The sequence below is a fragment of the Suricata suricatta genome, chromosome 1 (assembly GCF_006229205.1).
Source record: "Suricata suricatta isolate VVHF042 chromosome 1, meerkat_22Aug2017_6uvM2_HiC, whole genome shotgun sequence".
Lineage (NCBI taxonomy): Eukaryota > Metazoa > Chordata > Mammalia > Carnivora > Herpestidae > Suricata > Suricata suricatta.
In genome coordinates, this window is record NC_043700.1 from 62491010 (window position 1) to 62506582 (window position 15573).

At 33.3% G+C, this 15573-nt stretch overlaps 1 protein-coding gene across 1 annotated transcript in view; it reads left to right on the forward strand.

Annotated features, from left to right (window-relative positions):
- FSTL5 (follistatin like 5) overlaps nucleotides 1-15573 on the forward strand; it is a 711768-nt gene that overhangs the window by 401432 nt on the left and 294763 nt on the right. The window lies entirely within an intron of this gene.

A 15573-nucleotide genomic window follows, 5' to 3' on the forward strand; every position in this document is an offset into this window, starting at 1 on the left:
CATGGATATCATCCAGAGAGACGCTGTTCAGTCTGAGAATTAAAGGTTTTACCAAGTGATTTCAGTCTAATACTGAGCAGTGAAACATTTTCAAAGAGCCTGTAAGACCTTATATACTATAAGGATTAATGTTTATTTCATTTTTTTGAAGTATTAGAAACAGTTCCATAGTATTTTTACCTCTGAGAATCCTAGGGGATTTGATGTACCACACTGAACCTAACCTAATATTCTTTAATGATTAGAAGTTACTGAAATATCTTGTAGTGCCTCAGGGTCACTGCAATAAAAAAAATTCATGTACATATGTAAGTATTTTTGTTAACAAGGTACATGCAAAATACCTTATTAACATACTTTACAGTTATTCAGTGCTGATATTTTATGTGGTAATTCCTTTTATAGATATTTCAAAACAAGTAGCAAATTAGTTTTTAACAAATATTTTTAAGAATTGACAGAATAAATCAATACACATCCATCATCACACTTTCATACAAGTTATCAATTTGATGACTATTATCTTTATAAATGTTATATGCCTGACACTGTTTAGTAACGCTCAATCTTTTGTTTATTTTATTCAAAAACAGTCATTTCTTAAGGAAATCCTATTACTACTCTCTCCCTTAGTTTATAATAGATTTTTAATAGTAAAAGTTTATTTTATTTAAAAAAATTTTTATGTCTTTATTATTTTATTTTGAGGGACAGAGACAGAGAGCAAGCAGGGCAGGGGCAGTGAGAGAGGGAGACACAGATTCTGAAGCAGGCTCCAGGCTCTGAGCTGTCAGCACAGAGTCCAACGTGGGGGTTGAAGCCACAGATTGTGAGATCATTATGCTGAACTCCAACACTTAACTGACTGAGCCATCCAGGCGCCCCAATATTATAAGTTTATAATATTCTCTTATAACTCTGTAGTGTCATATGATGAATGAATACTTAGCATAATCTATTATCATTAGCAGATTTTGGAATGATAATTTCTTTTAAAAAACATATTTATCTTAAAATTCTAATGAATATTCATCATAACCTTAGATGAGAATTTAAAAAATAGATCAAGAGGTCCCTGGGTGGCTTAGTCAGTTAAGTGCATGATTTCGCCTCAGGTCATGATCTCATAGTCCGTGGGTTCAAACCCCACATCAAGCTCTGCACTGACAGTGTAGAACCTGCTTGGGACACTCTCTTTCTCTCTCTTTCTCTCAAAATAAGTAAATAAACCTAAATAAAATAAAATAAAAAGTAGATTGAAATTAAATAGATTTCTTAACAAAAAGGGAAAGGAGATACTGCACTAAGCGCTGTTTAGCCGCCTGCCTGAGGATTTTGGGGGCATGGAATACTATGTATCACCTGCAATGAGCTCACTGGGTAATGTGTTCTCCCAATGGAAATTGTTTCTATAAAAAGGAAGGAAATGACAGTAAACTTGTTACTGATCATTTAAATAATGTAAATAGGCCCTTGGTGGTGACCAGATAGGACAGAAAATAAACATCGATGATGTTTAAAGCATTACGGAAGTTACAGACTGCAACTCATCTTGACAGGTGGTGTACATTTATCGCAACTGCCTGACGGCATGGAAGGACTCTTCTTTTTTTTGACTGTGGCTATAACTGGTCATTAATTATAGTAATATATTATTAAATAAACAAAAACATTAGACATTATAGTATACAGTATATTGTATTTAGTCTATTCCCAAAGGATAAATATTTTCAACTAAACATAAAATTTAAAAAGACAACATAGGATGAAGGAGGGGAAAGCGAGACAGAGAAGCAGACAGCACCATGAGGAAGAAGCCAGAAAAGAGAGATTGCAGAGAGAAAGAAGAAAACTAGGCAAAGAAGCCTAAGTGTGGTTTATTTTATACAGGTATTTTGTAGTTTAAAACTTAGCTGTGAAGCGATCCGCTGACACACTTCTACATATTTTGATTAATATTTCAAGTTGCAGTTACTAACTTTATACACAACAACCAACCTGTGTTGTTGTGACATTATCAAGGCTAGTCACTGTAAATATAAAAATAGATAAGAAAATTTCTCTTCTCAACTCCAGGAAATTAAACAGAAAAAAGCACTTACAAAATAATATGGCATGCACCAAAAGTGACTTGTATAAAATGCAACAAAAAGGAACCTACTCTCAAGGATGAATTCTAAGTAGAAATAACATCAGAATTAAGCATACCCTCTGTATATGGGTGCTGGAGCAGAAAACCAAAGAATCAGGTGCTTTTCGGCGAAGCAGAACGTATCAGCAAAGACTGAGGTATGGGAAGTTGCAAGCAATGTCAGGGATGAGAGAGACAGAAGTGAAAAGGGAGAAGTAGTTAAGAAAGAAGCTTAGGAAGGAATTAAGGGCTAGATCTTGAAACTCCATGAATGCAAAATTGAGGAACTGAGATAATCTATATAGTGGCAGGCAAGAAAGACACCAGCAGCAATATGGAATTGTCAGATCTAAATTTGGAAAGATCACTTAAAAGCTGAGAGCAAAATTCAGTTAAGAAACAAGATTGGGTACCTTAGTGCAATCCATGGTGTGCTGAAGTCAGTGATTAACTTTTCAGAAATTTTACTATCGCGTTGATATCACCTTGAAAACTAGGGAACGGCTCATGGTGGGAACCTTTACACCACAGACATTGATCAATGGTACAAGTCACAGCCTTACCCCCGATTCCAAACCTGCTCCAGCTCAGACATCTGCTTTGTCTTGTTTTGTTTTGTTTGTTTTATAATATTTACCAGAACACTGTTGACTAAAGGCTACAGTTCTCTAGTGATAATTTGTGAGGGTTTGAACAAGGATAATTGGGTAATTAAGACAGTGTTGATTTAAAAATATATATTTAAAAGAAGAGATCCTTCTTTTAAAAACACTAAGGCTGACAATTGCTAGAAAGAATCTTACAAGATAGACACTTTACAATCCAAAATTAGTAATAATTGGATAAACAAGATTTCTGTGATTTACAAAAAAGCCATCTAAGTATGCTAATTGGTGACAATTCTTGTTTTTTTTCCAATTTCAAATTCAAAAATATTCTCATTATCTCTATAAATCTTAATGTGACATTTTATTATAGTAGAAATAATTTATATATGTGATATAATAGATTGTTGACAATGGAAAGAAGTCATGAGCAATTTGTTACAAAAATTTGGAGCTACTAAAGTAAAAAAAGCATATTAGTATTTTTTTTTACTGCTGAAAAAAGGAGATTGAAATGATATCAAACTAAATTAGTTTAGCAAACTAAAGATCTGAACCAGTGATTGCCTTTAAAGGTATATGTACAATTTGTTTCCATTGACACAATTCATTTATTAGAATAATATTTTATAAGAATTTCCTGTATTACCATTCTGAAAACTACATAAGTGACAGTTTAACATTTCTTTTAATGATTGCATCTTTGCTATAATATATGAGATGGTAACATTTTCTTTGTATATCAAGAGTTTATCTTACTGCTATATTGAGTGAGATTATTATCTTATGAGTTGACACATTTCTCATATAAAGGATATTACTTTTGTGATGTCTCATTAAAAGTGCAGATTATTTTCCTGCCCTTTGTAGACATTTTGGCACTCAACTAAAAATCTATTATTAAATAGTTAACACTTTTTAACTATGTTTAAACAACAAATGAAAGTGCTGTATACCCTACTCCTCTATATACCCACTTGTTATTATCACCCCATATTGTAACTGAACAGCTCCATGTTAATCCCATGTTTGAAAAAGATTTTATAATACCACTGAACTCCTAGACATCGTAACTTAAAAAATAGCACATTTTCATATCGCTACAAGTGTACAAAATAAACAGTACCAGTGAAAGATTTTCATGTGACATGATGTGGCTCTCTTTAGTCTGTTTTTTCAGTCTTTAGGGATTGAAGAACTGTTTCATATTTTGATTTCAAACGTGGCTCATCAAGTTATTGCTTGTTGAAATATTAGAATATTTGAGACATTATTGCTGTTCAGGGAAATCATGGAATCGATCAATTTTTATTAAGGTTATTCTTCAAATCCAGCCCATGTGGTCACTTTTTATGCCATTTAGCAAAGAATGGCATTATTTTTTTCTCCAGACCCACTCAGTCTTGGCTGCTGGTAAATCCAATGAGGCAGAACACTTACATTTGATATTTCCTATCCCTAATTTTATTGCTCATTTTATAGTTTGTGTTACTTGGCTTTTTCCTTTGTCATTGTTGTTGTTTGCTTGCTTGCTTGTTTGTTTTTGATGCAGGGACAGCTATAGAAAAATATTAATACCCCAAATTATGAAACTGATTCTAATAATATATAACTGTCACCACAGACCCAGTATCAATTGAAAGAGTATACTTACATTTAGAAGAAATATGGTGCTAAAAGTGTTAGTGTATTTAAACTAAAAGAGTTATAAACAATTTTATCAGGTTTTACTTTTAAGTTTAGCTGAGACAGGATATCAGTGTTAAGAAGTGGTCTGTGCCACTATTAGGTTTCTTGGGGCTCCTGGGTGGCTCAGTTGGTTAAGCAGCCAACTTCGGCTCAGGTCATGATCTTGCATTTCGTGAGCCCAAGCCCTGCGTTGGGCTCTGGGTTGTGACAGCTCGGAGTCTGAAGCCTGCCTCAGGGTCTGTGTCTCCCTCTCTGCCCTCTTCTGCTCACGCTCTGTCTCTCTGTCTCTCAAAAATAAATAAATAAATGTTAAACAAAAATTTTTAAAAAGACTTTAAAAAATAACTATTAGGTTTCTTATAGAGACTGCCAGAGACCTTAAATAGCTAGAGATGGATGAAGGCCTAATTCAACTCCCTGATAGAAAATGCTTGCTTTGCCACCAGTTGATATTATATGAATGTTGGTATGTATGGTGGAATTTGGTGTGAGACATCCTTGAATCTTTCATCACAATTTGATAAATAGAAAAAGATAGGGGCTCCTGGGTAACTCAGTCAATTAAGCCTCCAGCTTTGGGTCAGGTCATGATCTCAAGGCTTGTGAGTTTGAGCCCCACATCTGGCTCTGTGCTGACAGCTCAGAGCCTGGAGCCTGCTTCAGATCCTGTGTCTCCCTCTCTTTCTCTGCCCTCCCTTGCTTGCACTCTATCATTCTATCTCTGGAAAATAAATAAATAATTAGTAGGAAAAGACTTAATTAGGAACTGAGTTATATCATTATTGTTTCTAATCCATGTTATAATGTTGTAGGAAATATAATCAACATTATAATAACTGAAGAAAGGTACAAATTGTGTCAGCTTTGTTTATATTGATTCACTGAACAAACAAATATATATCTATAGAAGTTGAATGCATAATTATTTTTTAAATGTTTACTTACTTGTTTTTGAGGAAGAGTTAGAGTAGGGGAGGGGCAAGGAGAGAGGGAGAGAGAGAATTCAAGTCAGATTCTGCACTCTCAGTGGGGAGCCTGATGCAGGGCTCTAGCTCCTGAATCATGAGATCATGACCTAAGCCCAGATCAAGAGACAAATGCTTAACAGACTGAGCCACCAGGTGCCTCATGAATGTATAATTAAATCACAGTTATAAATTGTTGGTGGAAACTGATTTCTTAAATTAGTTTGATAGGATTCTCAGATAGTGTTACAGTCCAAAAAAGTCTACCCGATGATGTGCTCATTCCTTATGCAGCTCTGACCATATGCTTTTAACTACTGATGGTGAACAAACCATCTATTAGTGAAAGAACAGAATAGTTTAAAAAAAATTCTTTGTATTTATCATATTCTTATAATAGTGATAGAATTTACACCTGGATGAACATAACAGATTAAATGGCTCTGAATTTTTCAGTGAGCTAAGCAAGTAAATTTACACATTAGATTCCACTAGAAGAGAGAAAAGAAGCATGTTTGACTCCAATTTTAAAAGCTAGATTTCAACTAAAATATTATCTCAGATGTGGTAGATAATTCTTTACCTTGAAAAACCCTGTTGATGTTATTATACTTATCTATCTATTAAAAACATGACCTGTAAATTTTTGATTTTAAGAGCAAAATATATTGATATGAATTTTTATTTGTAAACATTTCTGAGATCATGAAGGAAGAAGTCGCAAATGTGGTAGATTTTAAAATCCTCGCAAGTTATTAAGCTATCTTTAAAATAACTAGTCCTTCATTAGTTTATAGTAGTCAGAGTTTTTTGTTTTCTTGGGTTTTTGTTGTTGTTTTTTTAGTGTTTTTCTCACAAGCCACTATCCATAAATGCTGCATTCCTTATTTCTTTTTTTATACTTGCTGCTTATTCACATTAAGTCATAACACTGACTCACACTCTTTTTTTTATTCATCATTCTTTTGGGGTGCCTGGATGGCTCAGTTGGTTGGACAATCAACTCTTGATTTTGACTCTGGTCATGATGCTAGGGTTGCAAGATGGAACTCCATGTTGAGGTGTGCACTAAGCGTGGACCATGCTGGGATTCTCTCTCTCCCTCCTTGCTCCCCCCTCTTATTTCCTCATTCTCTTTTTCTCTCTCTCTCTTGCTTGCTTCCTCACTCTTTCTCCCTCTCTCTCAAACTAAATAAATAAGCATTTTAAAAATCTCATCTTTCTTCATGTCCCACTTCTTTCCCAGTCCCTAGGCTGTGTTTAGTGGATTTGCATAAATATTTCTATACTCACTCATACTAATCCCTGTATTTACCACAGCCTCTTATAAGTCCTTGTTTACTTTCCTGAATTCTTTGTTTGGTTCTAGGTTTCATTAGATCAGAAATACTATCTGTATTCTCTTTCTATTGCTTCCATAATAAATTATCAAAAATGTAAAGGCTTGAAACAAGCCAAGCTTGTTAGAGGATGGTAGATCAGAAATCTGAAGCAAGTGTCACTGGGCTAAAGTCAAGGTATCAGTTGCAAGGCTAGATCCTTTCTGGACTACATGGAATAGAATCTCTTTCCTTGTCTTCTTGAGGCCATCACATTCCTTGCTGTAGGGCTCTATTCATCTATCTTCAAGGCCTGCAACTTTGGGTCAAGCCTTTCTCAAGCTTCTATCTTTCTGGTTCTCTCTTTTTTTGCTTCCTCTTCCCTTAAAAAACCCTTGTGATGACATTGCCCCTCTCCAAATATTCCAGGATAATTTTCCCTTCTGAAGGTCAGTTGATTAGTAATCTTTTTTAAAAAAAATTTTGTTAATGTTTTATTTATTTTTGATACAGAGAGAGACAGAGCATGAGAGGGGAAGGGGCAGAGAGAGAAGGAGACACAGAACCGGAAGCAGGCTCCAGGCTCTGAGCTAGCTGTCAGCACAGAGCCTGATGCGGGGCTCGAACCCATGAACGTGAGATCTGAACTGAGCCAAAGTCGGAGGCTTAACTGACTAAGCTACCCAGGCGCCCCTAGTAATCTTAATTCCATCAGTAATCTAAATTGCCCTCTGTCATGTAATTTAACATATTCACACATTCTGGGGGTTAGGGTGTGAACATTTTTTGGGGTCAGGAGCACCACACTGTCCAAGTAGGTAATGTGTTCTGAATACATATTTTATGTATGAAACAATCAATGAATAAATGTCAAAAGAGATCAAATTCAGAATGATAATTTAGGTATAAAATTAATTTTAATGCAATATCCATGAAAATTATTGCACAGACGTAGCTCTACTGTGTGGTTCAGTAAACATGGTACAGTGTAAATAACATGAAAATCAAAAACAAAAGATGAGAATTATCTGTTAGCCCTTCTGTTTATTATTCTTATTTTGAGGAAAGTTTAATTTATCTCTCTAAGAATTGAGTTTGTGTGGATATGTTATTTTGCTTTGTTTTTTTCCCTTGAAACATGGAAATTGAAATAGGGCTTGACATGTTTATCCCATAAAAATATAAAAATCAAATTAGATAGTGCACTTTAAAACTCTTCTTAAACCTTTATTCCCATTTAAGATAGTGTCAATCAAAGCCTACAAGGGATGCTATCTTATTTCAGAGACCTTAATTAGAAGCTGGGATTCTTTGGCCTTCATTTGCCTTTGGAACTTAAATTTTGGGATTCTTTAAGCATTAGGGTAATCTACAAAAAACACAAGGCAACAGTTTTCTTGCTTCTATGAACCCAAATTATATCTAGTTTTCAGATCGTTTGTTTGTTTTGTTGTTGTTTTTTAGAGTGCACTAGTCTGACTATTTATGTCTTTAATACATATTTCAATTTTAAACAGAAGGCAGAGATATCTTTCACTTGTTTAAAACTACTCCCACACCTACCGTCCCTTCACTTTACACTTGAACACTTTATTGTTGCCAAGATCTGGGACGTCAATCTCTGACTCTGAGTCCTTGCCCTAGAGTGTGCTATTCGTTGCCCGTGAGTCTGAGGTGATTCCAGTCCTTGCCCTATTCAGGTCAGCTTTGTAAAAATGGTTGACTCAGTGTGTGGAAAAGTTGGCAATTAAGTCAGTTATGAATATTTTAAGCATAAAATGATATAAACAAGTTGTATTGCTTTGCTAGAGTTATAGCAAAATATCACAAATTTGGTGGCTTAAACAACAAAAATGTATTTCATCTTATTTTTCTGGATGCTGGAAATCCAAAATACAAATTTAGTAGGGTTGGTTCCTTCTGAGTGCTGTTCCAGATCTCTCTCCTTGGCTTGTGGATGGCCATCTTCATGTTCAAATGGCATTTTCCCTATATACACTTCACTGTGTCCAAATGCCTCCTTTTTGTAAAGATATCAGTCATAATGGATCAGAGCCCACTCTAATGACCTTTTCTTAACAACAAATTGCATCTACAATAACCCGCTTTCCAAATAAGGTCCCATTTCCAGATTACTTTCAGCATATGAATTTGAGCAGGACATAATTCACCCCATACCACAAGTAGCCCTATCAAACACAGTTAAATAACTGAAGCATATAATTATGCATGCCATGCATAAATAAGATGAATATAGTTGTTGAAATTCTCCTATATGAATAGAGTCTTGAATGAAATTTGGACAAGAATGCTATTCTCTGTAAATTTGAAAAATAATAGAGCACTTTAAAGGACCTTGATTGCAACTTGTACCATTTAAGGGAATTATGCAAGTGATTTAACCAAAATATGCAAATAAATGAGACTCATCAGAAAAAACAAATGAAGTGTTTTAAGTATTATCAAAAATGGGCAAATAATCAAAGGCTTATTTTCTAGTTTAATATTTTGTTAAGCCAAACAGTTTTAATTTTGCATATAATTTTCCAAGTAGGTAAAGCATTATTATTTGTGTTTGATCAACACCAATTAATTTAGTTACCTTTCAGCTAAGTGTTCCCACTACATTTCTATTCATTTTGATATGTTCTGGCATATACAAGGTATATTTCGATCACATTTTATTATATTAATTATCTTTTGTCTCTGGATCAGTTTCAATGCCAGTTTTTCTGATTTTTATTCTTATTTATATAATACTTTTTTCCCAATGTGATATCTGGAAGAATGAATGAACATTCTCTCCCCAAGCTCATTTTTGACCCTTCTTATTTTGTCATTGAGAAAAGTTAATAGAAAGTATATTATTAGCTATTATTTCACAATTATTGAGCCAAATCACATACATTATAAAAGTGTTTAGGTTTTCAAAAGCCAGCAACATAAGTTGATGCATTGTTGGAATTATTTAAAGGTTAATAGCTACTTCTGAACACAAGAACTTTGTTTAATGGACCATCTCTCTCTTATTTTCTCAGATAAAATGGACACTCAGAAGAATCCTAAGTGTTGTCCAGAAAACAGTCTGTAATTCATAAAAGAATGTTTATTCCTATTTGGTACAACAGTAATAAACATGTAGCATAATTTTCACCAGATAAATAATGGCCTTCATCTTTAAATATCACATTCATGATTATTCAGAAAATCAGCAAAAAAATTAGTTTTCTCATTTTTTATTCATACTCCTTATCTATATGCTCCTCTTCTCATCATGTGCTCAAAAAAAGAACATCACTGGAATTCTAAAAAGTGTCAATCTTAAATTTTTGATTCTTAAGATTATTCATAAAATTATATTTAAATGCATGTTTGGCCACTTTTAAACTTAAAGTTATAAAGTAGTTGATTTAGAAAACCTGGAAATTGCCCTTATTTTTTTTTTAAGAAGGCTATTCAATGAATAAAGGTCACCATCAGTGTTCTCAAACATAAAAAAATAAATCTACATGTTTTATTCCTAACTGGTAATAAAAAGACCCTGAAAATGATAAGAAGATAAATGTTTCTTCATATTATTATTGCAGAATGTATTTACGAGGGACATCAGCTGTTTTGTAAGAACTGTTGTCCTACATTCTGTGGTCTTTCTTGCTATTCCTGCCCTACTGTAGGATCAAATTCTTTTTTTAACTCATCATTATGATTGTATGTAGCACCCTCAGTATGAAACCACAAGAGTTGACTGATGGCCACACTTTATTTCCCTTTCTTTACCCTTTACTTGATTTTCCACAAAGCTAACACACAGTGCTTTATGGACATGCCAGGTACTTATAAAGGGTTAGGTTCACTAAAGAGAATGATAGACTGAAATAGAAAAAAAAAATTAAAAACCTGAATTTTAAATCTGACATTTCGAGTTAACGGTAATTCTTTCATTGGTTTCTCTGGTAACTAACCTTCTTTGTTCTTCCTGTTCTGTAATTATTGTTTCTCTAGGAAATTTTCTCTTTCTTCTAAGGTCCATTTTGTTATTCATGGCTCACCATTTGGCAATCAATGCCCCACAGGATCATCCAGAGCAGTAATGGACACTGCAAATCCATGTTTCTTAGGCTACTGTTCACCATTAACTTGAGGTGCAGATGTGACTTTTTAGTATTTAGATTTTCCTGGGCCAGCCGCTCAATCTAACAATAGCAGTTGGCTCTTATAGTCACAGACATTCCTGCCAAGCCCAATAGAAACCCATGCAGAGGAATGTGTTCCTAACTACTTCTAATTTGCAGGACAGATTCTTTCATAACCAACTTCAGATTCTGCACCCCTTCCTCTGGCTCTGTAGAGAAATAGGAAAAGAACTCTCAGAATGACTGTTCTTGGCTTTACACAGAGAAAATATGAAAATTATTTTACATAGTCGATATTATTTACTTTACTTGTCTCCTGAGAGGGCTAGATGGGGTCTACTTTTTCAGTTACATTTGATTGTCCAATACTAAACAGTCATCTATAAGACCTAGGAAGAGAATAAAATAGACGTATTTTATGTACTATAAAATATATTAGATAGCATTAATAAAGACAAAACTAGTTGTGAAGTGGTAGATTCACTCAGTTAAATAGATAGCTTTTTGAGGAGCTTTATTTCATCTCCATAGTAGACTTATATAGTAATACCTCTTTTATTAAGCAAGGACATTTTTAATAATGTGAATTTTAACTAATACAAAATGGTAGTAAAGGATGAAGTAGATGACACGAACTATTTTGTAAAGATTCCCACAGTATCAAACATATTTATTTGGGTAATTGTAAGCAAATAACATGCTGTAATCAAAGAGTACTATTATGAAAATACAATATGATTTAGTTTTGAGCACTCAAATATGTGAAATTTGATACAGAAAGTCACATACACTAAAATACTAAGCTTACTGAGAGAACCCTACTCATAATTGCAGAAGGTTAGCTTCTATGTTTTTTGAATATGTATGTAAGAAGACCTGGAGACAATATTCTCTGTTTATACTGTTCTTCTTTTTTAACTTTTCGTTTTTCTTTTTGGTGGTCAACTTATGTCTGGATCAAGCAATTCTATTAGAAAATAGAAGAATTGTAAGGAAAAAGACAAATAAGATTACTGACTCACACTTTTTATAAAAATGAATACACAGGGGTATGGGTGGCTCAGTTGGTTAGTGTCTTACTCTTGATTTTTGCTCAGGTCATAATCTCACAGTTTTTGGGATTGAGCCTTGTGTTGGGCTCTGTGCTAACAGCATGGAGCCTGCTTGGGATTCTCTCTGACCACCTCAGTCTCTGCCCCTCCCCTGCTCACACACTCACACATGCACACCTTCTCTCAAAATAAATAAATAAACACTTAAAAAGTAATGAATGTACAATGTAAATTCTTAATTTATTAAAAATTATCCTGGGGAGTTTGCATATTTAGTTACACGCAAGCAAAAATTATCAGGGCCCAGTAATTTTAAATTGTCTTCTTGATCATTATTACTGAGATCATTCATACATTAACAAGTTAAAGTATTATTTACATTATACAAATTATAAATTCTGGATAAAACAGAAATTTTTCTTAAACTAAAATTATATGGTATTATCTGATTCAATTAGACTTTAGTTATCTGATTTTAGAAGAAACAGATGACAACTGGCAGTAAAACCACCTAAGTTTTAAAATTATGTATTTAACGTAATTCATCTAGTTTGAGAGACTCACTTCTTGTTAAGCAAAAAAAATATTTCATTTCTCGTCAAACAAAGGGAATTTAGGTAATGGATCTTGAGAAAACCACATTGATTTGAGATGCACATAGTTAACTATTTTATTTTCAGTAAAGCAGATTTCAAGAAGTTCATTACTGTGTATTTTTAAACTGTCAGCCTAATCAGAGATCACAAAAATTTGAACCAAAATCCATTTAACACCCATATTTAAGCAGTAAAGAAAATGAGACCCAGAGATAAGAGATACGTTGTTCCAGTGATTCAGAGATCATTAGTATCATCCACTGAAACGTGTTTGCTTAAGTTCATGTTTCACTTGGACACTAAAATGTTTTTTCAGGCTGGCATATCTTTTAACTATCTATTTTTTTAGATTTAACTATTTATTGTAAACTATAAGAAATGGAACTGCTTAGAAGACGTCGCATTGTCATTGCAAAAGGAACATTGAGTAACGTTGGTTATATTGTTGGTACCTTAATTTTACTTCTTCTTTTGTTGTCTGCAAATCTCACTCATACTTACAAAATACATATTTATAAAAGTGCTCATATATGGTATAATGTTCAAAAGAAAAAGTTATTTCCTCCATTAAAATGAATTTATATTTACATTATTTAATTCTCAAAGATCTGTTCATATTTTTCCATTGAATGTATAATGTAGATGAGTAGATTGAAATGTAGATTAAAAATGAAATTCAAAAATATTATTCATGTATTTTAAAAAAGAGAGAAAATGAAAAGAGTAAGAAATCTACACATTTACTTTGCATTGCTGAGTGACCTTGAGACCGTCTTTAAACAAACTGGAAATCATGATCCTAATCTTTGAATGAAGGGTTTAGGCAAGATAATTCATACAGTTTCTTACATTTCTAAGGTAAATAACTTTCCAGAAATACAAGAAAATATAAGCAGATGTTTTAATAAATTTTAATCATACAGTTAAGTAAACACATTAGAAAATATGGTGACTTTACTAAAATAATAAATATAAAAATAATTATAATATTCTCATATACAGGGCAGATAACATGCAACATGGATATAGATGAGAAAATTCCCACCTGCCAAACAGCATCTCCAAAAGTTCCTTAGCAATATATCAAGAACAATAAGGCAAGAAGGGACTTCAAAGACATACAGATTAGAAATGAAGTAAAATAGTCCTTATTTGAAAACAACACAATCATCCTAATAAATCTACCCAAAGAAAGAGAAAAAAGAAAAAGATACTAAAATTAATCTTAGTTTTGCAAAGATATGGTATATTATGCCAATATGCAAAACACTCATTGATTACAATAAACTAGCTATGAACAATTGGAAGTTAAAATTAAAAAAAATATATACATATATCCACATTAGAATAAAATAGAATAGCAACAAAAACTATGAAATATGTTAGTAATAAATCTGATAAGAGATACCCAAAATCGGTATACTGAAAATGACCATTTTCATAAGAGAAGTATCATGGAGACAAATGAATAGCTGATCATGGTCAAGAAAGAAAAGATGTTAATGTTATCAAAATTGATCTACAGTTAGATACAAACCCCCTCCAAAAAAACTGCTAGGATGATTTTTAGCAAAAATCAAGAGGCTGCTTATAAATACATATGGAAATAAAGAGTATTTAGAGTAGCCAAATTTACATTTATAGTAATAAAGACAATGTGGTATGTTATAAAGGTAGACGTACAGAAAAAAGAAATGGAAAAAGAAAGTCAAGGAATGGCGCGTTGTAAGGTCAGTTGCTTTTTAACAAAGGTGTTAAAATACAATAAGGAAAGGACATCTTTTCAACAAGTGGTATTGGAACACACCACATACTAAAATCAACTGAAAAAGGATCTTTGACCTAAATTTTTTAAATTTTTTTAATGTTTTATTTATTTTTGGTAGAGACAGAGAGACCGAGCACAAGAGGGGGAGGGGCAGAGAGAGAAAGAGACACGGAACCGAAAGCAGGCAGGCTCCAGGCTCTGAGCTAGCTGGCAGCACAGAGCCTGACGCAGGGCTCGAACCCACGAATCTGAGATCTGACCTAAGCCAAGGCTGGAGGCTTAACCGACTGAGCCACCCAGGCGCCCCCTTTGACCTAAATTTAATAGCTGAAATCATGAAACTTCTATGAGGAAATATAGAATAAAGCTTTACTCACCTTGGATGGCAACGTTTTCTTTAATATACATAAAAACAATTACAAAAGAAAAAAATTAAATTGGTGTTCATAAATATCAAAATTTTCATTGATCAAAAAACAATCAACATTACAAAAATGAAAAGGCAACTACAGAATGACGCACATTTTTCAAACCATATATCTAACAAAGGATATTATATAGAAACTATAAAGACTTCTTTCAATCTAATAATAGGAAGACAAAAACGCAATTTTAAAAATGGGTAAAAAAAAGAAATAACAGACATTTCTCTAAGGAAGATATACAAATGACAAATTCATGTGAGTACTTGCCAACACCCTTAATTCTTAGGGAGATGAAGACAAAAGCACAATGAGATACTGTTACACTCCAACTAGAATGGCTAAAATCACATATCAACTATAGCAAGTGTTGGCAAGGATATACAGCAGCTGAAATTCTTATATACAGCCGAAACAACCCCTTTGGGAAAGAAGAAAGTTCTCAAAAGTTAAACATACCGCTGCCTTAAAAGTCTACCTAGGAGGTAATAAAAATGAAAGAATATGCCACATAAAAACTTGTACCCAGGTGTTTATATTAGCTTTATTGTTATAGTCAAAACCTGGAAACAACTGAAATGTCTATCAAATGGTAAATGGATAGTCAAATTATGGAATATTTACACGAAAGAATGGCCCTCAGAATAAAAATGAATCAAGTAGTTATACGCCTAACAAGATGGATATATCAGAATGAGGATGTGCAGTACAAGAGGCCAGACCAAAAAATAGTGCATACTAGATTCAATTTATAAAAATTCTGGAAAATGCAAACTAACAGAAAGAGAGGCAGTGTTTGCTTAAGCATAATGCAAGGAAGGAGCTATAAAGGGGCACTAGAATTGGGGGTTATCATCTTGATACAGTGATGTTTTTATTCATACATGTACACA